The sequence below is a fragment of the Leopardus geoffroyi genome, chromosome A2 (genome assembly GCF_018350155.1).
Source record: "Leopardus geoffroyi isolate Oge1 chromosome A2, O.geoffroyi_Oge1_pat1.0, whole genome shotgun sequence".
Classification (NCBI taxonomy): domain Eukaryota; kingdom Metazoa; phylum Chordata; class Mammalia; order Carnivora; family Felidae; genus Leopardus; species Leopardus geoffroyi.
The window spans coordinates 130332643-130359482 of record NC_059331.1 but is presented as its reverse complement, the minus strand read 5'-3'; the positions used below and the strand labels follow the sequence as shown (position 1 = coordinate 130359482).

Sequence of the window (26840 nt, the reverse complement as noted above, 5' to 3'; positions counted from 1 at the left end):
GAATTGTCAATAACTATTAATATTGATATATAAACAATGTAACCATTATGACTGAAATGTTTCTATATATAACCATTATGATTTCAAGGTAGGGATTTTTGTTACTATTGAAGTATCAGTCACCTGGATATATTGGGTATCATATAAAATCAGCATATTTTTGGTGTCGCACATTTTTCAGTGGAAATGGGTATAGAGATCCATTTGGTACTCAGCCTCATTTCGACTATGAAACTCTTTGTTCACATACAGTATTACCTATATTTACGTTAAGTAAACCATAGGAAAGATCTATTCCGGTTAGCACAGGAAGGAGGGTGGTGTAGGAGAGTGTGGTAAGGCAGATATCTGGAAAGATATAGATGGTACTCAGCTTGGCTTCCTGTTCATAGCATCTGATCCTGAAAGGGCTCCAAAAACCTCACTTTCTGAACCATCCATCATCTCTTAGAAATAAAGAAATGGAGACCCTCAGAGGTGAGGTGACTCATGTAAAGGTGGTGTATTCTGGAGGACTGTTGAAAATTTGGGAAGACTTTAGCTGTTGTTTCTAGCGCAGATTCCTCCACCATCATCCCAGGTTATAGGCCTGCCACAGTTAGGTCTATTTCCGTTGGCCCTGACCAAATCCAAATTAGCCTCTCTCTTGTAAGGTGGGAAGAAGCTCCAAGTGGAGTATGATAGCACTCAACCTTCATGATAAATATGAGCTACATAATGGATGGGGCAGGGAAGAAGGAAATGCTCAGGAAGAAGATGGGTAGAGTAGTGGCATTTGATAATAATACAGCAATGGCGAACATGTCCCATGTGCCACGGGTCTCATACCGTACATGAATTCCCACAGGTGATCCTCATGTCAGCTTTTTGTAGACACCATTGTTATCGTTATTTATATACAAGTCCAAAGAGGTTAAATGACTTGCCAGTTTACACTCCCTCAGATGTACATTCATATCCCTTCATTTTGCCTCTCAAGCCCATACTTTACCTTTAATCTGCTGAAATTAATTAAATAAGGAGGCCCTAGACTGAGGTGGCCCTAAGGCTAGGGGTCTGCGTAAGCAAACCAAAATTGAAGCTGTAAATGCCTCAAGGTTGTGAAATTGAAACCAACCAGGAACAGCTAAGTAGGCTTTAAACTATAGCCGATCAATAATTCTCTTTCTTTGCTGCCACACTTTCTCTATAAAAGTCTCTCTCCAGGTGCCTGTCAGTGGAGGCTCCGGTGAGGTGCTGCCCTATTGGAATTGATGTAGGCTCAAATAAACTCTTAAAATTTTAATATTCGTCAGTTTATCTTTTAATACTCCTAAGCTCTACTTTCTTTCAAATGTTTATTAACATAGGACCCGTTATCTTATTATCTTTTTCAGAAAGGTATTTCCTCCAACTGGATAGGTACACTGGTTTTTGTTAATTTGTTTCTCCTTCTCTGATTTTAAAAATAAAGAGTTTTATGCAAAGGAAATTTCTAAGGCAGCTGAGTGTTGCAGAAGTGAAGCTAGAATAAGAAAACCTGTTTTCTGGGTCTAGTTTTGCTGTGCCCTTCAGATAAACCATATTGTTCTCTGAGTCTTAGTTCCTTGCAAAATGTGAGGTACGAACAAAATTCTCACTATTGTTTCCAAATTGATTATTAATGTTCTTTGAAATCCCATAGAGGTTTCTTAAACAGTTGCCATTATACAGAAGTCTGTTAATAGGAGCAAAATTGTTTTTGTTATTGTACAGAATTTATGTACTGAAATGTAATGTATACCCATACAGTTAATGGCTACTATCACTGTGGCTGATTTCCTTAGATTCTAGCATTTTCAGATTCTCAGATCAGGTATTTTGAGGTTCTCAAACTAGCTTAGATTCTTTTCTGTTGCTTTGGCAGGAATAGCTATAGGTATTCAAAGGTATACAAGGGACCTTGTATAGGTATACAAAGGAAAAAAGAAGAGGGTATATTGGATATGATTTTGTATCTGTGTCATGTTTAAGACCTTATATTTGAACATAGAGAACATTCATGCAGATCTTAAGTCATGTACTATTTCCATCCCTTATGAAATTAAGCTTGCGATGAATTTCTTTTAGAGAAACCAAGAGTAACTTAAATAGCACAATTCTTTTTTTCTCCCAAATCTTAAAATATGCTGTTAGGCAGATTTTGAGAGAGTCTTGGACTTTTTATGTTTTTCCTTCTACTGTTTTCAGAGTTGAGGCTTGTGCTGCATGAGGAGATCCACAGGAATAAAGTAAAACAGGGACAAGATAGTTTTCTTTAAAAAATAATTCCAGGGGCACCTGGGTGGCTCAGTCTGTTGAGTGTCTGACTCTTGATTTTGGCTCAGGTCATGATCTCATGGTTCCTGGGATTGAGCCCTGAATCAGGCTCTGTGCTGACAGTGTAGAGCCTGCTTGGGATTCTCTCTCTCCCTCACTCTCAAATAAATAAATATTACAAAAAATAAAAAAATAAAAAACTTAAAAATAATTCCTAATGTGGCACCCCAAAACATGAGATTTGTGGGAGCTAGTTATAGCATAGCTAAAATCAAGAAGGATAATTTTTAGTGCAGAAAATCCCCCATTATAATTTTCTTTTAGAAAGTAGGGAATGAAATCTGAGTCTCAGAAGTGTTTCATATTGGTGTAGCGATTTCTGTATACTCACAAATTACCAGCTTGTAGTGATACTGTCATTTCTCATTATGAAAAGAATTCTGATTTGTATTTATTTTTAATTATAGTTTTTGCTCAACCGAGCGCTTCATTAATAGCATTATATGTGAAGTTGATTTCTGTACATGATTAGCAAAACAAATGATATTTCTAAGCCAGAACTTGTCTCTTTATGTTTGTATTCTGTGAGAATCACTTCATGTATTGAGGAACTCTACAAAACAGTACTTCATTCAATATCCTGTGAGAGTCAATGGATTTGGTTGCCTGCTTTGCTTTTTTAACTCTTTTTTAAAAATTGTATTTATTTATTTTGAGAGAGAGAGAGAGCGCGCATGTGAGCGAGGGAGAAGCGGAGAGAAAGAGAGAATGTCGGGCAGCATGGAGCCCAAAGCAGGCTCAGTCTCAAGAACCATTGAGATCATGACCTGAGCTGAAATCAAGAGTCAGTCACTCAATCCAACTGAGCCACCCAGGCACCCCTTAACTTCTTTTTTTTTTATTATTCCCTTGTTATTTAGCATGTTTCAAGTGTAAATGTCTTTGCGAGAAAAGCACTCAGCTATGCATTAACCTTAACATTCACTTATCTTAGACTGTAGTATATAATCATCTTATTTTCCAATTTTGGAAACAGACTAATGGAAATCTTGCTTCAGGTTATGATTGAACTATAGATCTCTATTTAGGTGACTGAAAGTACTTAATTTTAATTTGTAATTTTTTTAAGTTTATATATTTTGATACAGAAAGAGAGAGAGAGAGAGAGAGAGAGAGAGAGAGAGAGAAAAGCAGGCAGGGAAAGGCAGGCAGAGAGGGAGAAAAAGAAAATCTCAAGCAGGATCTGCACTGTCAGCTTAGAGCCCAATGTGGGGCTCGAACTCATGATCCACAAGACCATGACTTGAGCCAAAATCAAGAGTCAGATGCTTAACAGACTGAGCCACCCAGGCACCCCATTAAAAAAATATGACAGAACTTTAGCAGCAGCGTTTTGAAAGCATGTAGATCAAGAATTGAGAGAAGACCCCATGACCTATAGACTTCATTTCTAAAGTAAGATATCCCTTACATGCTATCAGTACATAATTTGTGTTAAGCTCAAAGCTATTTCACTATATTGCCTCATGCAAACATAATATTACTGACAGATAAATTTACATAGAGATTTCATATTTTCAGGTTTTCGTCATGTTTGTTTACATTTTAAATGTCTGTCAAACTGTGGCATATTACAAGGGTGCTAATTTTACTAAGATCAGAAGTAGTTTATGCAAGGATTCTTAGTATATTTACAAATTCATAGAGAACTTTGAGATTTTGTTTACTTCTATCTCAGAAGTATATGTGTATTTTTATGGGAAAATAATTATTCTCTTGACAAAATGCATGTGTGCATGTACATGTCTATATGAAGATCACTTCAGTTATGTTCAGAAAATCTTCAGTTTGAATTGACTAACCTTTTGTACTAAAGTTTCCTCTTTTGTTCCAGTTCTTATTCCTATAGTAGATGTTAAGGGTAATTGATTTAGTTTGGATGAATTTGTATTTAAAAACTTACATGGGTGGAGGCCCTGGGTGGCTCAGTTGGTTGAGCCTCTGATTCTTGATTTTGGTTCAGGTCATGATCCCAGGGTTGTGGGAATGAGCCTTGCATCAGGCTGTGATGCATGGGGCCTATTTAAAATTCTCTTTCTCTCTCTCTTTCTCCTTCTTCCCCTCTCTCTGCCTTGTGCATGTGCTCTTTCTCTTTAAAATAAATAGACAGAGGGGAACCTGAGTGGCTCAGTCGGTTGAGCCTCTGACTTTGAGCCTCTGACTTTGGCTCAGGTTCAGTTCTTGAATTTGAGCCCCACATCGGGCTCTCTGCTGTGTGCGCAGGGCCCGCTTCAGATCCTCTGTTCCCACCTCTCTCTGCCCCTCCCCCACTTCCGTGTGTTCTCTCTCAAAAATAATAAAAACTTTAAATAAAATAAAATAGATATATAGAGCTATATATAAGGAAATAAAAAAGCAAACAAACAAAATTTTACATGGGTGAAGAGGAAAACTTCCTAAATATGCTTTCCTATTTCCCTTCATACTTTTAATTTCAAAAACCTCAGTCTCATTGTTTAGTTCCAGTTTATTTGGGAAGCTCTTACATTGAGGTGATTTGTAAATGATGTCATCCTTTTATCTTCACAGGCATTTCCAGCTACATTTGGAGATAGTTTCCCTAATAATCCACTGATTGAATGACAAGAACTACTTACAGTATTGCCTTATAGTACAATAGCTTTGAAATGCAGGTCTCATGCAGACCTGCTATCAATTATCCTACATCTCAGATGAAAGCATTTGGGGTAATTATGCAGATAATTTAAGCAATTTTTAAATCATTTTCTTCTTCATTGGAAGATAGCCAAATACCCTAACCTAAATCTTTGAAGTCTCTATCTTTGATTCACCTGAAGACTGTCCATAGTTAAAAGAAAAGAAATAAACAATGATTCCAGCTTGAGTTGGTTCTATGGACCATGCATACCGCCTTGTGTTTCTGATCTTATAAGCATTACTCTCCCTTAGTCTTATAATTGAGAGGACATGATGAGCATATATGTGCCCCTCCTCCCTCAAAAAAACAACAACAACAACAACAACAACAACAACAAGAAAAACGTGCATTCTATATTTTTGCCACAAGGCAATGCCTTTATAGCAATCTTAGGAAGAATGGTTTTTCAAGCAAAGATATGTCACAAGAGGATGGTAGAAAAAAGATCTTGATCACATCTGTACTTCTTGATTAGCTCTATTTGGCAGAACAGAAAGTCAATGGTTTGTAAAGAAGATAAGAAAACCTCTGGACAGAAATCCTTTGATGCACTATAGAGAATGAAGAATATTTTAGTTGAAATATTATTATAGAAAACTCAAAATTACATTCCAGAGAAGAATGTTCCTCTGACAAGAACTCAGAGTAGAGGGTCTCTGGGCAGTTCAGTTTCTGTTCTGTATATGATAAAATATTGTTTTTTCTTTGGTATTAAACAAAACAGCATGGAGATCAGTGTGTTTTATAGTTTTACTAAGGATCATGAAAATAAGTTTTGAAAAGAATTTAAATAAAATGAGCTCCTGTGGTCAAAACATTTCTTCAAATGCAATGAACAAGAGAATAAATCATAGCACCACATTTCAAATGTGTCATGGGTCAGCACATGCCTGCCATGCATTCAGTGATAGATGATGCTTTTCTGTTACTGTAACTTAGAGCCGATAATGCTGATACAGTCTGTATCATTAGTTCCTTATAATGAGCATGGAATTGTCTATTTTTATTTGAAAAGTGTGCCAGATTTCCTTCATGCTCTATGATTTTCCCCTTACACTCTTGACAAGCTACTTAAAACAACAGAGTCATATTTGTGTCTATGGCTGTAAGATTTTAAAACAGAACAAGAAACACTCCATTGAAACCTTGAAAAAATATTCTTGAGTTATGGTTTTGAGTTTCAAAAGTAATTGTGTAAAGAAGGTATAGAGGCAGTTTACATGTCTTTGTGTGTGTTTGTGCATCTTTTGATGAGAAGAAATTCATTACTGGACCAGTCCTGGACTCTTTCCCTCACACTTACATTGACCAATGATTAATTTGAGAAGACCTGGTGGTCCTTTGAAGGAGTCTGAAGGGGCAGACAAAGTTAATTCTTGATGTGCAATAGGTCAGGGAAGCTTTATTGTATGTTTCATGTGTGGAAATAAAAGGTACTATATGCAGGTTACACCTTTGAGTTTCCTTCTTCCTGTCACTTAACTTAAAGCCACTTAACTTTATGGAAACATCACTACAGCTCTTTACTTGGGGTTAATTATGTAGGACTGCCTCATGTAGACAACCTTGTGAGATTTGGTTGCCTAAGACCCTCTTGAATTCATTAGAAACTATTACTGACACAGGGGATACAATTTAATTCACATTATACCTAATCATAATGGGCTTTATGATGAATTCCACCTTAATAAGTTTCTAGTGATATTTGACCACTCTACTATTTAAGGATTAGGCTACATCTGGGTAATGAACATTTGAGGGAATATGAGATCCCTAAAAACAGTGACATTAAAAAAAAAAAAAAAAGAAATAGGTAATGCCTTTGGGTAGTGGATAGAAAGGACTAAAGCTAAATGAGGAAGTAAAAAAGGCGAAATGGCCATTTCTTTAAAATGAAAAGTAGTACACTTTGTGGTTGCCTACCAAATTTTAATTTTGTGTTAATGGACAATATAGGTTTTTGCTAACATTACTTCTTTTACAATAGCTGCCTCCTGAAGAGCTTGGGCAATATGCCAAATTAAGCATCTTTTGGGGGGGTTGCACATGGCTAGAGGACCAGTCATGGAAAAAGAGTTCTAAGTCTTATTGGGGAGAAAGGGTGCTTTCAAAATAATGTTGTAAATTTACATGCACTTTGTACTTAAAATCCTGGAATTCATCTCTTATATGGAGTAGGTGAAAACTGGGTGAAAAAATCACCTTTGGAAGAATTTCTTAGTGATAATCTCCCTATAGATAATTTAAGAATATATCTCAAACTATCATTTTAGGCTAAGAAAAACAAATGGTTTTACACTATGTTATAGTAGCTTCACAGGGTAGGATTCAATACATTTTTATTTTTGATTACTGGATTTCAGTTATGAGAAGAAATTTTCCTTTCACACAAATTTTCCTTTCAAAATCTAGAATCCTTTAAATTTGATCTGGGACGTTCATCTAAATTTACTATTCCCATGTGTCCAGCCAAAATTACTTTGTGAAATAAAGTTAATTTACCATTATTTTCTCTTATAGGAATATTTCTCATTGCTCAATCAAGAATTAGTCAACATTGATTTATATTATGAGAAACTTTCTCTGAAGCTTGAGTTGTTTGTATTTTGTACTTACTTTTTTTATATTATATTCATATTTTACATATTTTCTTCAAGTACAGCTATGTAATAAAGTTTAGATTAAACCACTGTGGGTTGGAGTTCGAGATATAAGTTGCACATAGATTGAAATTTTTTTTCCTGATTTCTATTAATTGTAATTCATGTCGCTGGTTAGTAACATTATATTGTATCTTTGTGATTATTCCTGGTATCAAGTCGATTTTCTTGGAAGTTATAGTTTTGTTTCAGTGAATGAAAACTATCTTCAGTATATGAGTAGAATTAAACTGTATCAGGATAATGAAAAACATGGAGCTGAAAATTTTTAGTTTGAGATTTTTTTTAATGACTAATTCCCATTAACTGACTGAAGAAACAGACTAGAAAAAGCATGTATTTTTCTCTAATGTAGATTTAATTCCAGTATCCATGGACATGTAGGGTCTTTGCTGATTTACTTATCCTTGCATAGTTTACTACAGTTCTGATCCTAAAAATTCTTTAAGGTCCTTTTCATTTCCATTAATTTCCTATTTCTATCATATAACCATATCCACAAACAGCAAAAACAACAAAATAGCACTCACAATGTGCTACATTGCAAAAATGTAGTTTGATTTTCCTTTATGTCCTTCTTTGATACCTACAATAATTCTATTGGGCTGTGTTGCTATGCCCTCTTTACCAGTGATGTCTTGTTCTGTACTACCTTACCAAAAAGTACCGCTTCGAGTCATTGTCCCTGTTTTGTTTTCCTTGAATGGCATCCAAGACTACCAGCAATGATTTATTTACTTTTGGTTTATTGCCTGCCTTTCCCCACACCAAACCAATTTTCTAGAGGACTTTTCTCAACACTGACAGACTTTCCGGTTTGGTGTGGGTGGAGGCCAGACCGTGTTTGTTGCTTGCTGATAGTGATCAAATGCAAAGTAGTCATTATCTCAACAGCCTCAAGTTTGTGTCTTTAATGAAGCCTAGTTGGAGTAAAGAATCTGTGCTAGAAAATGATACTTATAGAAGACACTGTGTTCCCCTAAATACTTTAGGGCAGAAAAAACACCCTTGTCATAATAACATTCATATACACTCTTAACGAAAAAAGTTAATGCAAACCAAAACAAGAGCCGCTATTAGTCAAAACTGGGCAAATATTGTTGGTACCAAGTTTCAGCAGAAGCCCCCAGAATTCATGAAGCATATATGAACTGAGTAGAATTTGCTTGAAAATTTAAGCTCTGTATACCAGATTCTATAATATTATCAGCAGAGTCGGAAGTGTAAGTATGATTCAGAGCTTTGAAATGGACAGTTGAGTGTGACAAATAAATCTTCAGGGGTTCACTATTATCCAACAAAATGATTGCCCACTATATCTGCAATAACAAATCAGTGGCCTTGACATATAATCTGAGCATGAAGAAACATTGATTGAATCTCCTTTTGAGGTTATAACTTCAGTAGCACCATAATTAAATAAAGCATGTGGACTTAAAAACTTCGAACACAGTAAAATACAAAATGCTTGTTGTGCATGTGCAGAATCTTTTTATTCATTGCCTCATGCTCAGTGGCCTCTTCTTGAACATGCTTATTTTGAGTTTTTAATGAATAGAAATGGCTTTGATGTAAATGTACAAAGAACAAACCAAGACTTTTTGTGTGTGACAAAGGAACCAGAGGGCTGAAACTGCCCATATTCCCCTGTGACTGATCAGTTGAGTGTAAACTATTTATAACAGAATGTTGTCAGGAAGTTTCTCCCTGCAATACCGGCTGGTATTGCAACATAAGGTGATTTTACATGCCTACATATTTTGAATTATTAGACTTTAAATATTTATTCTGAGTCCAACAAGAATAAAGGAAGAGATGGAGGGAGGATAGGAAAGGACAGAGAAAGGAGGAAGAAAAACAGGAGGGAGAGGGGGCGGGAGGAAATCTCTGAATCTCTACCAGCCTCTTTCACTTTCGAGTGAGAGAAACTCTAAGTATTGTCTATTCATGAGCATCTGCAAATCACGTTGGAGCTTAACTGTCTCTTCCCTGATTTAATAGAAACTTTGATTGTTTTCTAGGATTTACATTCAGAGTAATTGTTTTTGCATTTTAATATAGTAAGAAGTAGATTGAATAAATGCATAACATATTAGAAATGCTATTAAGCAAATGATTCTATGTGGTACTGTTGAATGAATGTTTTCCTTTCCTCTTCTGAAGAAAACACAAATTTCTCCAATTATTTTTAAATTGATTGTTCTCTATTGTTGCCCAAGGAAGAGTGAAAAAAAAAAATCTATTTGTGTGTTCATTCCATTTCTTCAGTATGATTAAATGGAGCAGCAGAAGACTAATACAACATACGGTCAGGTACTTTCCTCTCCAACATCTGTGAAGGGTCTTTTCATCTGTATTCTGCATATATAGTATTTTCACACACTGACACTTCCACTCACGTTACCTTATTTTTATTTCAATTTAAATCCCTAGAATCTCCTAGTGGCCATACCTCACCAATCTTTGCCCTGTTTGTGTTCCTGCGCCAAAATAGTGCGTCCTGTAATCAAGCCTAGGGTGGTGAGAAGCTCCTGAAAGGGTTTTCATGTGGCATTCGTCGTGGTGGTGAAGGGCCTGTTTGTTTTTTAAATGGATCATTTTTCTTAGCTTGCTCAAACTCCCTGAACTTCCAGAGAAAAGAGACTTCTATTGTTTCAAGAGTTGATAATGGAGCTCTTTTAAAAAGCTGACCTTCCCACATCAGACTAATATCTGGCGAGTCTGGAAAGTTATCAAACTTGCCATTCAATAAGAAAAACAATTACTGGAGCTTTTATTGTTGCATTTTCAGGGCCTTAAACGTATTTGCCTTCACTCTCGTAGGTCCCAGTGGAGAAGTAAGTAGGGAAGTAAGTAGAAGTGAGTAGATAAGGGATAGGTATTCTTCTTCCCATTTTGTTCAGCATGGACGTGTTAATTTGCTTGCTTCATTGTGCATAGATGTTAGTAACATGATGTGTTCTGAGGTCCCGCACAGCATTTTTGTGAACAGACTATGTTATGTGTTACTGTGAGATTAAGTATATGCTTCCATGAAAATTAATGACCTTCTCTTTGCACCTTGCTCTTGGTTTTTGTTCAGAAAAATAAGCTTGCCCTGTCAGTGCTTTAAGAATTGAGCTCTTAGTGTATTCCTGTGAGTATGATGCATGAATTTGATACATGCATCCATGGAGTTAAACTGGCTAAAAGAGCTGCCGATGATAAAAGTGGGGATGCTATATATGAAACGGCCCTATCACATTCATGTGACTCAGGCAATCTGTATCCATATCCTTTATATTTCTATGGATTTTTTTCTTTCCTACTTGCATAAATTGGTGGCATACATGATAAAAAATGCAAATCACAGAAAGCAAACCCATTTTTAAAGCTCTGAAAAAGTAGATCTACTATCGGGGGACTTGTTCTCTAGGGGCAGGAGGAACAATAAAAATACATGCTGTATTTGTGTCTTAGAAGGTAGTTTGAGGTTTTTGTTTTGTTTTGTTTTGTTTTGTTTTTCCATCCAGCAAGCTAAATAGCACATGACAGTTGCCACAGCAACCCATTTTTGTGACTTGCAGAATAAGGGAGCAAACCAGATGTAAATTGTTAGTCAATAACTGTCTGTTGTCATAGAAGATGGTAACATACACAGTCTCATTTGGTCAATTTATACACTTTTGTGGTGTTTTGTTCTCATCTGCTCCTTTCCACATGCTGTCATGATTTAGTATTCCATTCTTTGGCTGCATAATTTCTGAGTTTCATATGTGATGTTGAGTGGAATAACTAGATGTCAGATTCATAGAAAGTTGTTGCAAAAGGAAGGTTATTTGACATCTGTTTTGTCATTTTTCAGCATATTGACACTTGGATTCTTTGGTTTATCTCAGGGAGGAGAATCAAATTAACTTTTAAAGGGCACTTTAAAACATTTTGTGATTATTTTATTTGGAAATACAAATTTATTTACAAATTTATTTGTAAATTCCCAGGCTACAGAAATGAGTACACTTCTGTTTTCGTGATTCCTTTAATGTAGCAACAGAAATCGTTCTGCACTGGGAGCTCATGGAAGTCTATGGTCATGCTTTTGTCTCTGTGTTTTGGCAAGCAGATCCATGCGTTGGACCCAACTCACTTCTAACTGCTGTTGTACCTGCAACTCCTCTTCCCTTCCTTCCTCTTAGTTTACCTTCTCTCATGTGTATAAGACTAGCCCCTTCCCTCAGCTTGCTTTTCCTTTCTTCCCCATCATTCCAGAAGTCATGACTATCTTGTTCCAGATTTTGCTTCTGCTTCCAATGGGATGAAAGCCAGGGTATTTGTGTGCATATTTTTTAATTGATAAATAGTGCAGCTTACAGCTTACCAGAATACATTAATACCTCTTCCCCCGCTTCCCCTTGGCAAGTTCTCCACATCTTTCATCTCTACTAACAACCCTCCTCTTCCCAATATCTAAAAATCTGCCTTAGCAGGTGTTCCAAAAAGCCAAAACCCAAAAAGACTAGGTAGAGGCATTAATGACAAGGCTTCTCTCTTATTCAGCACCATTTTAAACTATTTCTGGCAATCATACTTAATACTTTCATGTATAACATCCCCTCCTCCCTTGTTAAACTGATAACAGCAGCAATTGAAGCAATGGTGGTAGTTACTTGACTGACAGCATAATGGTACTCAAAATCTATAAACTGGGAGCATGAGCAGCAGATGTGATAACATTTCTGAAACAGAAGGTTGTATGTGGTAAATCTTAAGCAGATGACAAAGGACACTGTTTAATTCTCTAAAACTGTGGCTTACAGAACTCTACATTTATAGGACACCAGGACACAGAGGGAGTGGGAGAAAGAGAACTGTATGACTTCTTTCCTCTCTACCTGGGGTTCCAGCCTTCCCAGCTCTGTAAAACCAGCTTGAGCTGTGAAAAATGAAGGCATGCTTGGAGGAAGGATACAAGGAATTTTTCAACAGTAGGAGTCATTTCTCTAGCCAGGTTGACTTTCAAAAATGTTGCCTGAGTTTAGGCCCAAACCCAGAGATATGAGTGGTGTTATGCCTGAAAATTGAAAATGAAAATAGAGTCTTTCCTCCAAAGTGGTATCACAGGAATATCACTTTTCATTGTTCCCACTTTGCCCCAGACTTAACCTTAAGGTTTCTTAACTAGCCAATGCAAATTCTTTATCTGAGTCTCCTGCTCTCCAGAACTCTTAAAATTGTGGTCAGTAGAGGTGGCCTCATAATTAAGGGATCAGACATGGACTCTAGTTCTCTCTTTTCTTTTGTCATTGACTCCTTATCTATTAAAAGGTGGGTGATAGCAGTATCAACACAGAGGAATAGCATAAAAATTAAATCGAGTAATGAATTAGAAGTTCTTAGTATAAAAAAGTTCTTATTTCTGCACCAGTAACATAGAAAGTAATCACTAAATGTTAACCACTATCAAATTAATAGTGGTCATTATAATGGTTATAGCTTAGTAGAATTTATTGTAACAGACTAATTTTGGAGGTAGAGATGTGAGAACAGGAGAAATGGCAGAGCAAAACAGAGCTTCTTGAATGGTATTTGACTCTAATCTCCATTAAGGATTGCAGAATTTTATTTGCCAGTGGATTTTTTCTAGTTATTTCTATGAAAATAACTCTTAAAATGTTATAATATTTGTCATATCAGTTATATGGGATGTCTTAGTAGAAGAAAAATTATTGGAGACTAGGTACAAGTGTGGCTAGACTTAATCGAAATGTTTGTAAAGTGGTCAGAAACTAGTAACAGTTAGCAGTTATTTTTTTTTAATTTTTTTTTAACATTTATTTATTTTTGAGACAGAGAGAGACAGAACATGAACGGGGGAGGGTCAGAGAGAGAGGAAGACACAGAATCCGAAGCAGGCTCCAGGCTCTGAGCTGTCAGCACAGAGTCTGACATGGGGTTTGAACTCACAGACTGTGAGATCATGACCTGAGCCGAAGTCAGACGCTTAACTGACTGAGCCACCCAGCTGCCCCGGCAGTAATTTTTTAAGTCCAGTATTTGTGTGTGTGCATGTATGCTTATTTTAAGACGGCATTGGAATAGACAGGGATAGAGAAAATACAGTTGTTAACTAAATCTCCAAAGGAAAAAAAAAAAAAAAGCTAATACTGCTTTTCTGAGATGATGGAATAGGGCAGTTTTATTTCTTAAGATGTGGTTACATTTGGGGGCATATAAAGTTTTACATAGAGTGTTAAAATTTAAACCTTATTCATTAGTACTCACAACAAGGATTTTTCACATGAAAGAAAAATACGAACTATTTCTATGAAATCACTAGAATAAGTGGACACCATGATATTAAAGAAGATCATTTTGGGGTGCCTGGGTGGCTCAGTCGGTTAAGCGTCCGACTTCAGCTCAGGTCACGATCTCACGGTCCGTGAGTTCGAGCCCCGCGTCAGGCTCTGGGCTGATGGCCCAGAGCCTGGAGCCTGCTTCCGATTCTGTGTCTCCCTCTCTCTCTGCTCCTCCCCCATTCATGCTCTGTCTCTCTCTGTCTCAAAAATAAATAAACGTTAAAAAATTTTAAAAAAATAAATAAATAAACTTAAAAAAAAAGACATTCTTCAGCTGATTGCGGGATGAATCAAAATTTAGACTTCACAAATACAAAAGTAAGATACTGAAGGACTGGCAGTGGGCAACAAATCAACTTCAAATATCAAATTATAGATGGCTCAGTCATTAAACGTCCTGCTCTTGGTTTCAGCTCAGGTCATGATCTTGGGGTCATGGGATCAAGCCCCATGTTGGGCTCTGTGCTGAGAATGGAGACTAATTAAGATTTTCTCTCTCTTTCTCTCTCTTTCTCTCTCTCTCCCTATCCCTCTCCCTCTCTCTCTCTCTCCTTGCTCCTCTCCTACACTTGTGTTATCTCTCTTAAAAATAAAACATTTAAAAAAGAATTTAAAAATCAAATTGTATATAAATTGATTCAGAAAATATTGTGTCTGGATGAAATGTGCATGTTCTATTTCTTGGAAGACGATCACTGTGTTTAACTTCTCTACTGCATCAACAATTTCAGTACTGGGGCACCTGGGTGGCTCAGTCAGTTAAGCAATCGACTTCAGTTCAGGTCATGATCTCACTGCTCATGGGTTCAAGCCCCAAGTTAGGCTCCGTGCTGACAGTTCAGAGCCTGGAGGCTGCTTCCGATTCTGTGTCTCCCTCTCTCTCTGCTCCTCCCCCGTTCATGCTCTGTCTCTCTCTGTCTCAAAAATAAATAAATGTTAAAAAAAAAAAAAAAAGATCATGTTATCGTCAACAACTTAAAAATTTCAGTGCAGCAACTCTGGGCCTTGAGTGCCATTATTCTAGACGCTGCCTTCTTTGGGAATGAAACTTACAACAGGGTCTTAACAAAAGTTCACAAAATAACTTGGCAATGACATTTATAATTTCAAAGACTGCAGTTATTTTATGTGTGTTATAAAGTTTCTTAGGGACCCAGCAAAGAGGATTAGGGTGGATCCCAGAGGCTTTTAAATTTGGGGTGGAATGTCCAAGAAGAGAAGGAATTTCCAATGGAGTGCCACAAAGAACTGGATTGTTCTATTTCTATTTTGTTTAAATGTGAAACTTTTTGTATAGTCGCTGTTTTTTGTGTTTTTCCTTTTAAGAATTTCCCTCTCTCTCTCAATCTCTCTCTCCCTTCTCTCTCTCTCCCTTTTTTTTTTTTTTTTTTTGCCTGATTTAAAAATGAAACAAGACAACTCTTCAGCTAAAATTGCTTTAGGGCACATATTCAAAACCCCAGTTCCCAAATACTTAACATGCTTAATGCAGAACAGCAGCAACATATTACTGTTGATAAAATGCCCCTCTACAGAGGCATCTTGAAAAGTGCCTGGAGAGTGAATTGGGCTTCTACGAGGCTCCCTACAGCTAATAGGTTGTACATACATGGACCCTTCATGGAGAAGGCACTCCTGAATCTCCCTACGGGTTGACTTTGGGAACTTTTGGTCATAAGAGTGCTTAAGAAAATGAATGATTTCATAGGAGCACACAGCCCAATCTTGTCGAAACCCTACCATCACAGTCAATGTGCTGTGAAATAACCACGAGGCAAGGATAGAATCACCTGGTTTTTGGTTCCAGGTATGTATTTAAGTAATGAATCACTTTGAGCAAGTGACTTGATATCTGTAAAATCTCTCTCAGTTTGGCAATTTAGTTACACCAGTTCTCATTATATTAGTTAATGACATTTGAAAGCAAATCAATAGGCAGTATAGAATTCATTCATTAATGATACCACTGGGCAGTTTCTGGGTGACCCTCAGTTGAGTTGCATGTGAAATGTAATATAATTAAACAAAAAAGGCGGTGGGGGGCACCTGGCTGCCTCAGTAGGTTAAATGTCCGACTTTGGCTCAGGTCATGATCTCACAGTTCGTGGGTTCGAGCCCTGTGTTGGGCTCTGTGCTGACAGCTCAGAGCCTGGAGCCTGTTTCAGACTCTGTGTTTCCCTCTCTCCCTGCCCCTCCCTCTCTCGTGCTCTCTCTCTCTCTCTCTCTCTCTCTCTCTCTCTCTCAAAAATAAACAAACATTTAAAAAAAATTTTTTAAAGAAAAAAAAGATGTAGTATAGTAGATGAAAATAAAGGAATTCACGAACATGTGGGAATAAAGGGTATTGTCCCCTTCTGGTAGATACTCTCTCTGAGGATATGTACCCTACCACACTACAGGCATTATCCAAGAGCCAAGAAAGGACTGTGAATGGCAGTAGAGATAAGGACCATGGTTACCATAGACTTACAAGGATATTGCTAGGAGCATCCACTTGAACATCTGTCAGATCCCTTATCAAATTCCTAATTCACTTGGCCATATCCTATTCCCAATGTTCTCTGAGGAAAAATTTAACATAATGTACCTATTCTATAAATATTTTGTATCAATTTAAGCAATTGTTTGTCTCAAATAAGTAGTCTTTACAAACCTGGAATAAAACTGGCAGACAACGGACAAAAGAAAAGGACATGAATCTTCAATCTTTAACCGTCAGTTCTGAAACTTTGTGGGGAAAAAAAAGTCACTAGGGATTCCTATATTCTTGCAGAGATTCTAATGTTCTGTGTTAAAAATAAGCACCTAATTGAATTTGAAGATAGAGACAGCCTAATTGATTTTGCTTGTGTGTTAAAAATGAAACAAAATATACAACCATATATACAACATCTAGACAACGAATGTATTTAGCAATACTTCTGGAATATGGTACCTTCAAAAATCTTGATAGATGGGAAAATTTACATAGATAGATAGATAAGATAGATAGATAGATAGATAGATAGATAGATTTGGTTCTATTGGCTGTGTCATACATACATCATTCCTTATCAATTCTCGAGATTCTATTTATTGGCTATTATCCATGGTCATTGAGTAAATGACCATGATGACATGTCTAAATGAATGACTAAGTGGTATATTATCTTAGAATATCTCTCCTTTCATAGACATCTCAATCAAGTAAAGTGCAGAGTAGCACATTGATTTATAATTTAACATGATTATGTCAAATAGGAAGGCTCTAGCTTAAGTGAGGTTAAGAACTCAATATACCATTACCTTCAGCGTGGTGTGGAAAGGAGTAGAGGCAGGATGTGACAGTCAAGGAGTTACTAGTTTCAGATAGGAAAAATTCTTTATGGGACAGGTTTAAACTTGTAAGAGTTCATCACCTTTCCTAAGTGTACAAAATACTTAAAAGTATAAAGAAGTTTTCAAATATTTCCCAAATCTGGTAAGTGATGTGGGATTGAAATCTTGTTCTGTGTGTTCAATCTGCAAGATATTCATGGTAAAGAAAAATTGTCTTATTCTGTTGCTGATTTACATTCCCTAAGAAATGATAAAGATCTTTTTAAGTCCTTGGAAGTCAGCCATGATTTTTTCTTAACACACTACACTTTTGAAGTTACATGGATTAATGAGAATGTTTAAGTAAAAAATCTACAAGTAATACTTTTATTTTAGATTAGTTGAGTTGTATTAAATGTTCATTATGTTATTCTTGAAATACTATCATGTTGCACCAGGTGGTAAAAATATCAAGTTTGATTAATTGTGTAAGCTTTCTGAGCTTTGCTGAGAAGCTTAAGACTATAGAAAGAACCCATTGTTGGATGTTTCTGCATAAAAGGTAAAATGCTTCCCAAAAGAGAAATATATTGTGCTTATTCTAAGGTGTGATAGGAGAGGCACAGTAACATGGTTTTAATAGAGTAGGATTTGGAGTTAGACATTCAGGGTTCAACTTGGGCCCCTGGGCATAGTAGGAAGTTGCGTAGATGCTTCCCCGTTCTGAGCCTCTATTCCCTTGTGGGGTTGTGTGCTCTGGTGGCATGGGGTGTGAAAGAACTTAACCAGGGTCTAGGCTGTGGTACATGTTGAATAGCTGTTGGCCAACATCCCTTCTTTCTCCTCTTCTCCTCACTATTGTATATGAACATAAGATGTAGTAAGAAAAAAAAATAACCCAAACCTATAATCTAAAATTATGCATGTCCTTTACTTCTTACATGTGATAAGTTAGGCTTTTCATGATGCATGTATATTTTAGCCATCTATCACCTCAAGCTTGATTTTCACTTTTCGTTTGTCTAATGACTTAATTTTTTAAAATCTTCATTCTGAAAAGAAAATATACATGAACATGAGCTATCTAAGCCCCATTCCTAACTATGGGAAGAATCCTTAGTAACATTTTTCCTTAATTTCACATTCAGCTTTTTCTATGTAGGACAGTCAAGTTGAAGGACTCCCCAGATAGCTCTTTGAGGAGGTCACTCAGTGAGAAACGCTGAAGTTTTGCAAGCAGCTGGCGTAGAACACTTCTGCTGAAGATTTAGGTTTGGCTCAGCATGCTCAGTTTGAAAAACAGATTAGAGCTTTCGTCTATTAACTTTGCAGAGCGAGAAGCTTATTAATACTGACAAGGATTGAGGAATTTCATTGCAAACTGATGATCATACTAGCAGGGAAACAGTATTCACCATTTTCATGCTTCTGGTTTAAGAGAATACATGAGTAAGGAACTATCCACAGATTGGAATTGGGGCTGTGGATGGACATTAAATCATGACAACTAAGACTTACAAGCTAAGCATTGCATTTTTCCTTTGTGCCAGTTATTGGGGTGCATGACCTGGTGAACCATGTTGAATTGTGCTTGATGAAAAAATAGTGGAGGAGGACTACAAGCTCTGCCAGCTCACAAGTCTGGCTACAAACTGAACTACACAAAGCATTTTAGTTAATCAAATGGATAGTGATACCCATCTATAAATAAGTAAATCATCATTTTTCTGTCAGAAACAACAACAAAAATAAACTACGAATGAATCTTGCAGAGATAATATGCTCGTGTGAGAAGAATGGCATGGTATGAAATGATAAATGGAATGATTGTATTTTGGTAGAGAATCCAGCTCCTAGACAGCAGTATAGATGAGCTGTGTTCCGGCAGTACCAACACGAGGCAGTGTTGCCTCATGCATAGAACCGTGTCTTTTGAGCCCAACTGACCTAGGTTCCTTTTCCTCTTCTCCCTTTCATTAGTTGCTTTTCTTCTTTAAGTCTTAATTTCCGCATTTGTAAAATGGGGTTAGCAATAGTACTTGCTCCATACGGTTATTATGAGAATAAAATGAGAAAACACATGTGAAATATTTTGCACAGTGTTTGGCACAGGAAATGTCTGTATGTAATAAGTGGGATCTGCTAATGTTATGATCATTCCCTTAGCCAGTAAAGGATTGTCTAAGAGATAATGTGATCTGAACTCTTAAAGTCTGTACTGAAAACATTTTGTCATAAAACATTTAATTCTTCACTTCCTTGTCCAGTAGCCGCACACTGGGATACAATTTATAGTGTAAATGAAAGGTGAGCCTTGGATATTTACATGGAATTTGCTTGCTCATTAAAAATAAAGTAACTGATTAAGGAAATGGTAGTTTGGCAAATGCTTCCCTGAGTTTAAAAAGTTAGCCGAACATCACCTTATGACACTCCCCAAGCAGCTGTCGTGTTTGTGTAAAAAAATGCGTGGGTGATAAACTACAGGAAGAGGAACAAATATAAATTATGTGTTTGGTAAGTGAATCAGTTCAGCTATTCACACAAGAAATTGACTTGTTGGATGAATACAGTCTAAGCTCATATCTTATGATGGCATATGTTTTTCCTTCAAAAATTACTAGGAAAAAATTAAAAAAAAAAAAAAAAAGGGGGCGCCTGGGTGGCGCAGTCGGTTAAGCGTCCGACTTCAGCCAGGTCACAATCTCGCGGTCCGTGAGTTCGAGCCCCGCATCAGGCTCTGGGCTGATGGCTCAGAGCCTGGAGCCTGTTTCCGATTCTGTGTCTCCCTCTCTCTCTGCCCCTTCCCCGTTCATGCTCTGTCTCTCTCTGTCCCAAAAATAAATAAAGGTTGAAAAAAAAATTAAAAAAAAAATTACTAGGAATAGAGCTTCCAAGGTTTATATGTACTTAGAATGTATTTCTTTTTCGCATATGGTGGAGCATTGTTTTTCTCTTTCCATCCTATTGTGCTTTCTCTTAAGTGATACAGCATTGTAACCTAGACTCAGCCCCATTTTGCCTACTTCATCGTTTTGTTCTCAGTCCTTAGGCACATGCAGTGGAAGGCCATTAACCCCTTGGCCTTTGTAGAAATCAAAATATGATCTGTCTAGATGTATTTTCAAATTACTCCCTGCAACTATTGAGATTTCACTAAGGGCCATTGTGGTTCCATATACTCTTTGCAGAATATATTCAGTAATTTGTGATTCTGAGTGACTGGTTTTTGATGAAAATAAAATTAAATGTAGAGCCCAGAGACACTGTTAGCAAACAATGATAAGACCACTGACTGAGTCTTAGGCTTTTGAATATAATGATAAGAAAAATATTCTAAAGAGATATAAAGGCCGATATGAATTGTATCTTTGAAGATACATGTTGGTTTTTAAAATTTTTTGATTTGTGTTTTTTTCTTAAAAGTAAAGTGTAAATTAGCTGACAGTGTAAGTTAAATGCCTTGACCTTATGAGACTGTCAGATATTATGTGGATAAATTTTACTCCTGTGGAATGAATCTCCCAAAATATTTGCCTTTGTTTCTTTACAGTCATTTTATTAATTCAGTTTTATAATTTTAGAGACAATTTGTAATAAGCACAAATCAGTCTTCACCACAAGGAAAATATGTCTCTCTAAGTATTTTCTGTAGTCAAAATACATAGCATTATTTAAATCATTGTAATTGTTGGATGTCCTGAGCCTTCCTGAAGGCCATGGTCTGTTAGCAGGCTTGGTCCTCAGGGAATGCATTCTCCCATTCCTGGAATCCCAGCTTTGAACAAGTCAGAAAACACTGCCTCCTCTCTTACTCTTCAGGGAATTAAATCCCAGGGGTTTCAGGCCTCTGGAAATAGAAAGTGTTTCCTTCCTGTTGATGCTAAGCCTTTAATTGATCCAGTGGGTCTTTGGGGATTCCATGGGCCTTTTCAATACAGACATGGTAAAAATTGCGGAAAAAATGTTTACATTCCTTCCTACACAGAGTAGCTGATTATTTGTGGAAGGCTTCACTTTCTGGAAATAAAACTTTGTATGACAACCTTCAATACATGTTGTTCTAGGGATCTACCTATTCCAAGGACAGTATTACTTTTGAAAGACAAAATTTCTCCCAAGGGGCTTTCAGAATAATGTGAACACATTTCCTGGCATGTTGAGGTCTTTGTGTGTCATTCATTATCTGCCCAATAGAGACTAACCAGGAGGTAGATGCCAATGATGTTGCTTTTATATTGACACTTCATCTGTTGGTGGTACGTCAAGTGACTTTGAGGATTTTGTTCATAATTTTCCAGCAACATGGAACTTGCCTGAATATTTACTCATCCCATTTTATCCAGTTTTTGAGACCTTTACCAACTGTTTATCAAAGTATTAATGCTGTCAGACAAAGTATGGATGAGGAGGTAGAACAACGTGCAGTCTTTTTCTCTAAGAATAGATATTGGTTGTGTTTTTCATGTTTAAGTTGGTCACATAATTAGCTCTGATTTAAATGAAGAAGTACAGAAGTTAATCTGCAAAAATCTGTTCACATTGAGTATGGTATGGTTTGGAGGACATACAGCTTGGAAGGGTAAGTGTATAATGGGAGTTCTGGAAAACAGGAGTGTGTATTTTCTAACGGACTCACAAAGTGCCAGGTACTATTATCAGTCTTGCATCCATCTTTGTAGTTAGAAGACCCTAACTCCTCCACATGTTAGCTCCCTGACTGTGGCAAGTTTCTAACCTCATGGAACCTCATTGTCTAATCTTAAAAGGGAGATGATCAGCATTATACCTTCCTTACTAAGTTGTTGTGAGAAACAAATGTCATTGTTGCAAAAGTGCTTTGTAAACAGTATAGCGCTACACAAATACAATTATTATTTTTTATGTCCTTTTTTACTTCTCCAATGTTTTTGGGTCAATTCATTACTATTATCCTAAGCAAAATTTGGAGAGCACCTTTAGAAAGCAAGACAAATTTGCTAGGAAGAAAAAAAATAGGGCTGTAGAACGAAGGGCAGGTGTCATTGCCTACAAAGAGTCTCACTCAAACTTTGGAAATGAAAAGGTAAGACAGGATGAGGAGATGAAGAGAGGGAAGTAGGGATTACCATCCTGAGAATGTCCTCACTGTTTTCAGCAAAGTGGATAAGCCAAGCATGGACCCTGAGAAGGGACTCTTTAATGAGGGCACATGTAAGTGCCTTAAAATGTTACAGTGAAACCCAATAAAAAAGGAAACAAAGATTCTCGTCAAAATTTCTGGAAAAAACTTTTAATGGATGACCAATAGTTGAATCTCTAAAGCTGAAGGATAGCAATAATATCATTAAGATGTTTTAAAAACTGGGCAAAGATCATGGGGCGCCTGAGTGGCTCAGTTGGTTAAGCGTACAACTTCAGCTCAGGTCATGATCTCACGGTTCGTGAGTTTGAGCCCTGCGTCGGGTTCTGGGCTGACAGCTCGGAGCCTGAAGCCCCCTTCGGATTCCGTGTCTCCCTCTGTCTGCCCCTCTGCTGCTTGCACTCTGTCTCTTGCATTGTCTCAAAAAATAAGTAAACATTAAAAAAAATTTAAAAAAAAAACCAAACAAACAGGGCAAAGTTCTAATATTTATGACTCTTTACAAAACATAGAAGAGTATATCCAAAGATTATCAGTTTGAAATACTTGGGTGTTATATACTTACAAATTGTTATTGCTTCTATTGTTGGATGCTTACTTTTGCTTTTAAAGTACTTGATGATCTGTATGAACATTTCCTTAATTTTTTTTTTCTTTTTAAAAAATAATTGAAAGACTGAGTAGGCAGACTTTTAATGGAGTACTGGAGGGAGCACACTAAAGGGATCTACTCTGGGCCTTGATAAAGACTTGGTCTTGTGTGGTTTGGTCTAAAGATGTTAAACCCTTTGTGCCTCAGTTTCCTAATCTGTGAAATAAGCATATTATACCATCTTCTAAGGGTCGTTTTCAATCCTAAAATTCTTTTATTGTATGAAATTATGTTTCCCTTTTTTATTCTCTCATGCTGAAGTTGTGTAAGGTGCTTTTACTAATGACACCTTAAAAAAAACCCTCCCTTATCATGACCTAAAGATAAATGAACATAATAATAGTAAGCAGTTTTATACAAACTTAACAGTTATGCAAATATAGTAGATGGCTGGTTGGGTACTGTACTTCTTCATACAGATTTGAGATGAGCATTGTGTCTCCCCGCCCCCAACCCTGTATTTAATGACCTTTAAATAGCATCTACTGAGATCTTCTTCCACCCCTCCCGTCACATTAAAGAAAACATTTTTATTTCTCCATTACTTTTTCTATCCTCTGACACCACCTACTTTTTGATTTTCTTTTACATCGTGGTCAGAGGAATAACTGTTACCATGTTCTACTTCCTAGGTGTCGAACCAGGCATCACTTTATCAGAAGACAGGCAGGGAGGAATTCACCGAGCTCTGGGCGGGACCTGTGTTCAGTGGCAACACAGTGAAGCTTTCCTAAGTACTCACTGCATAGCCAGTATCAGAGAGCTTTATCCTTGACAGTACAGATAGGACGTACTGATGTAGTGCCCGGTGTTTACCTGCTTTATTTAGTTTCATGGGACTAATGAGTGATACATAAGTGATTGAATCCTTAGAATCAGGTCTACCTGAAACAGCTTAGTGGGCTGCAAATGTGTCCATTGTTTCTTCACATAGGCTAGAGCTACGTTATTTTAAATGATTCTTTTGGGGGCATCCTTACTGAGGCTAGAAGGACGGACTCATTTTTTAGTATGCTAGTAGCTTCCTTTTAAAGATCTCCTTCAATATCTCCAACAGATACCTCATCTATGACCATCTTCAGTGCCTGCTAAATACTAAGCAATAACATTTAACTTATGTAAGTGTTTTATTTTTTTTTTTAACTCAGGTTACAAACCTTTCTGATCAACTCAATTAGTTTGCAATAAATATCACCGTGCCACATCACACCAGAATTTTGCACTAGAAAAAATTCAGAGTGGGGGGAAAAAGGTAAAACATGAAGCCTATTTTGTGGCAAAAGAGAAAAAAAGGGGGGGGAAGCAGTAGTTGTAAAAAAGAACAAAGAAATAAGAAAATACAATTAACGATCCTAAGTTGACCACCTTTTTCATAGGTCCCTAAATTTCTGGCCTAGGAAGCAGATAACACTGTTTATTAAGCCATTAACAGCAACAACAACAATGAAAGACAGAAATTCCACCTTCTCATCAGCATTCAAACTCAGTGTGTTGCCTGTGACAAGTGACACTCTGAAAAGATGGTCCTTTGAAGCTTGTCTTGCCAGAAACCTATTTCTGGTATAGCTACATGACTGGGGAGACCATGGTTAAGTTTTCCAGGCATGCTCCTGTGTCCATCCTCTGGCATTGGTAGATGCTGATCAGATCACCAAACTCACTGGCATACACAGAGTGACAACACCAAGCGCCTGGAATGATGGTATTTCTCAGACTCAAGTGGGCACAATGTTGATCTGTGTAATCCACAAAATATATATGTGAGCTTTACCAAGGTTAACAAGTGAATCCGCTGTTCTTAGGTGTCATTGATTGCCATTTAAAAATAGGCTCTGTAAGGATTTAAGTATGTGTGTGTTTGGTATGGAAAGTTTCCCTGGAATAGGTCTAAGAAAAACTGAAATCAATACTGCAATGCTACATTATACAGGAGTTTGCAATGGGGAGGCTGAGCATCTACTTCCAGCTTTCCCTCCTGGTTAGGAACTTAGGAGGTATCTTAAAATATCAGATCTGTTCTGTGGCAAAACAGCACTTCTAATGAATAGCAGAAAAGCAAATAAAACACCTCCTCTTCGTAATAAATCATTTTGTTTTTTCTATAGATTGCATGTGGCGTTTGAGGCAGAGTGAGCAAGCCTGCCAATATTGGAGCTAATGCTTCAGCACCTTTCATTTTTCACTCTGAGCAGGAAACCTCTTCTTAAACTTGTTCATTTTACAGACGGAAAATCGAAGCCAGTGGCATATTGTCAGAGCTGCTTTATGGTCATCATTTACAAAGGTCGCTGGAATTAACTGACTTCTTACAAATTGCAAAGTGACTCATATTTCGACACATTTAGGGGAAAGTGGCAGGATCTAAGTGGCTGGTTATTGTCTTTTGGTTTTGCCTCATATTATAAACTAGGAAACCAATAATAACTCTGAAATCACAGTTGTAGGGGAAAAAATACCATGCAGTTGGAAAGAATCAGATTCCATTAACTATTTGTTTGGTTAAACTAAAGGAAGGGAGGAGAGAGCTCCAGAAGATGAAATGCAAATTCTAGATTTGTTTTCATGTCTTTACAGGACCCGTTAAAGGAGGTAGTACATGTTTCCACGAACATCCTCAATTGACATTGTCTGTTTGTAAGCATGTTCGAAGTAGCTGGCTTCCTTTTACAAGACTGAAAGTATAAATTAACCCACACTGTATTCCATGAATCATCAGTACATGGATGCTCATAGTTTACTGAGAGTAATTCTGTCTCAAAGGCATTGCTTCTGAAACTAAAGAGAAATGTAGGATATGAGTAATATTTATAGTACCAGGGCACACTATTCCCTAGGTAGATATTTTGAATCCTTACTTCTTCTCTTTTTATTTTTCGCATTATCTCCTTTTCACTGAATTAGGAAGCTTCTACTCATATTCATAGCCTGTTCTCACTAAAATTAGAGGCATGGAAACAAGGACATATTGTTAAAAATAAATAAATTAGAGGCAAATTAAGCCACATAGCTCAATAACAGCAAAGGGAATATAGTGGTCGGTTTGAACAAAAATCTTAAATAGGAAATGCACTTTAAAGCCACCCTGCTGTGATTCTGTTAATTACCAAAGAAGATTAGAACTCTTCTGGTTCATGGGATCCTTTTACCTCGTGTGTGTCACTTGCAGCTGCATTAGCAATCAGACATTTGCACTGTCCCTTCAGACCAGCGGGAGGATGTTATTAAAGGGAAGTCATTTACCCCAATCCGTAAGATGTATCCTGGCAGAAATTCAATAACTGTTTGTGATATGCTCATTCTGCCACTCTGCTTAATGGTTTTAGCTCTTGACATACAGCAGCATTTGCCTTAATCTCCATCCACTGAAAGGGAGAAAAATGCCCTACTTGGGGGGGGGGGGTTGCTTTCAAAATACAGAATGATGTGTGATCTGATTTTTATTACAAGTAATGTGAAGAAAAAAGAAAATTCCCCTCTTCTCCTTTCCTCTCCTCTCCACTCCCACTGTCCCCTTCTCCCCTCTCACCCTCCTCTCTCTCCTCTCCCCGGCACTGCTTTTTCTCTCCCACTCACATCCTCTGATGGGCGTTCAAGCTAGTAAAATGCATGTTGGAGAATCCCACAAACACAGCTAAGCATACCCAAAGCCAGAGGGCTTTTGCATTTGAATTTCTCCTCAAAAGTAAAATGGGAAGAAGAATGCTTTAGGATTCAGATAAGAAGAAAACATCAACGGAGAATTTAGGTTTGACTAAAACAAGCATCCACTATACAAGAA

General features: G+C 37.1%; 2 protein-coding genes across 8 annotated transcripts in view; one reads left to right on the top strand and one right to left on the bottom strand.

Moving 5' to 3' along the window:
* Positions 1–26840, top strand: part of IMMP2L (inner mitochondrial membrane peptidase subunit 2) — an 886543-nt gene that overhangs the window by 443475 nt on the left and 416228 nt on the right. The window lies entirely within an intron of this gene.
* The window catches only part of LRRN3 (leucine rich repeat neuronal 3), a 40160-nt gene that overhangs the window by 12627 nt on the left and 693 nt on the right, over positions 1–26840 (bottom strand). The gene's annotated exons all lie outside the window — the stretch shown is intronic.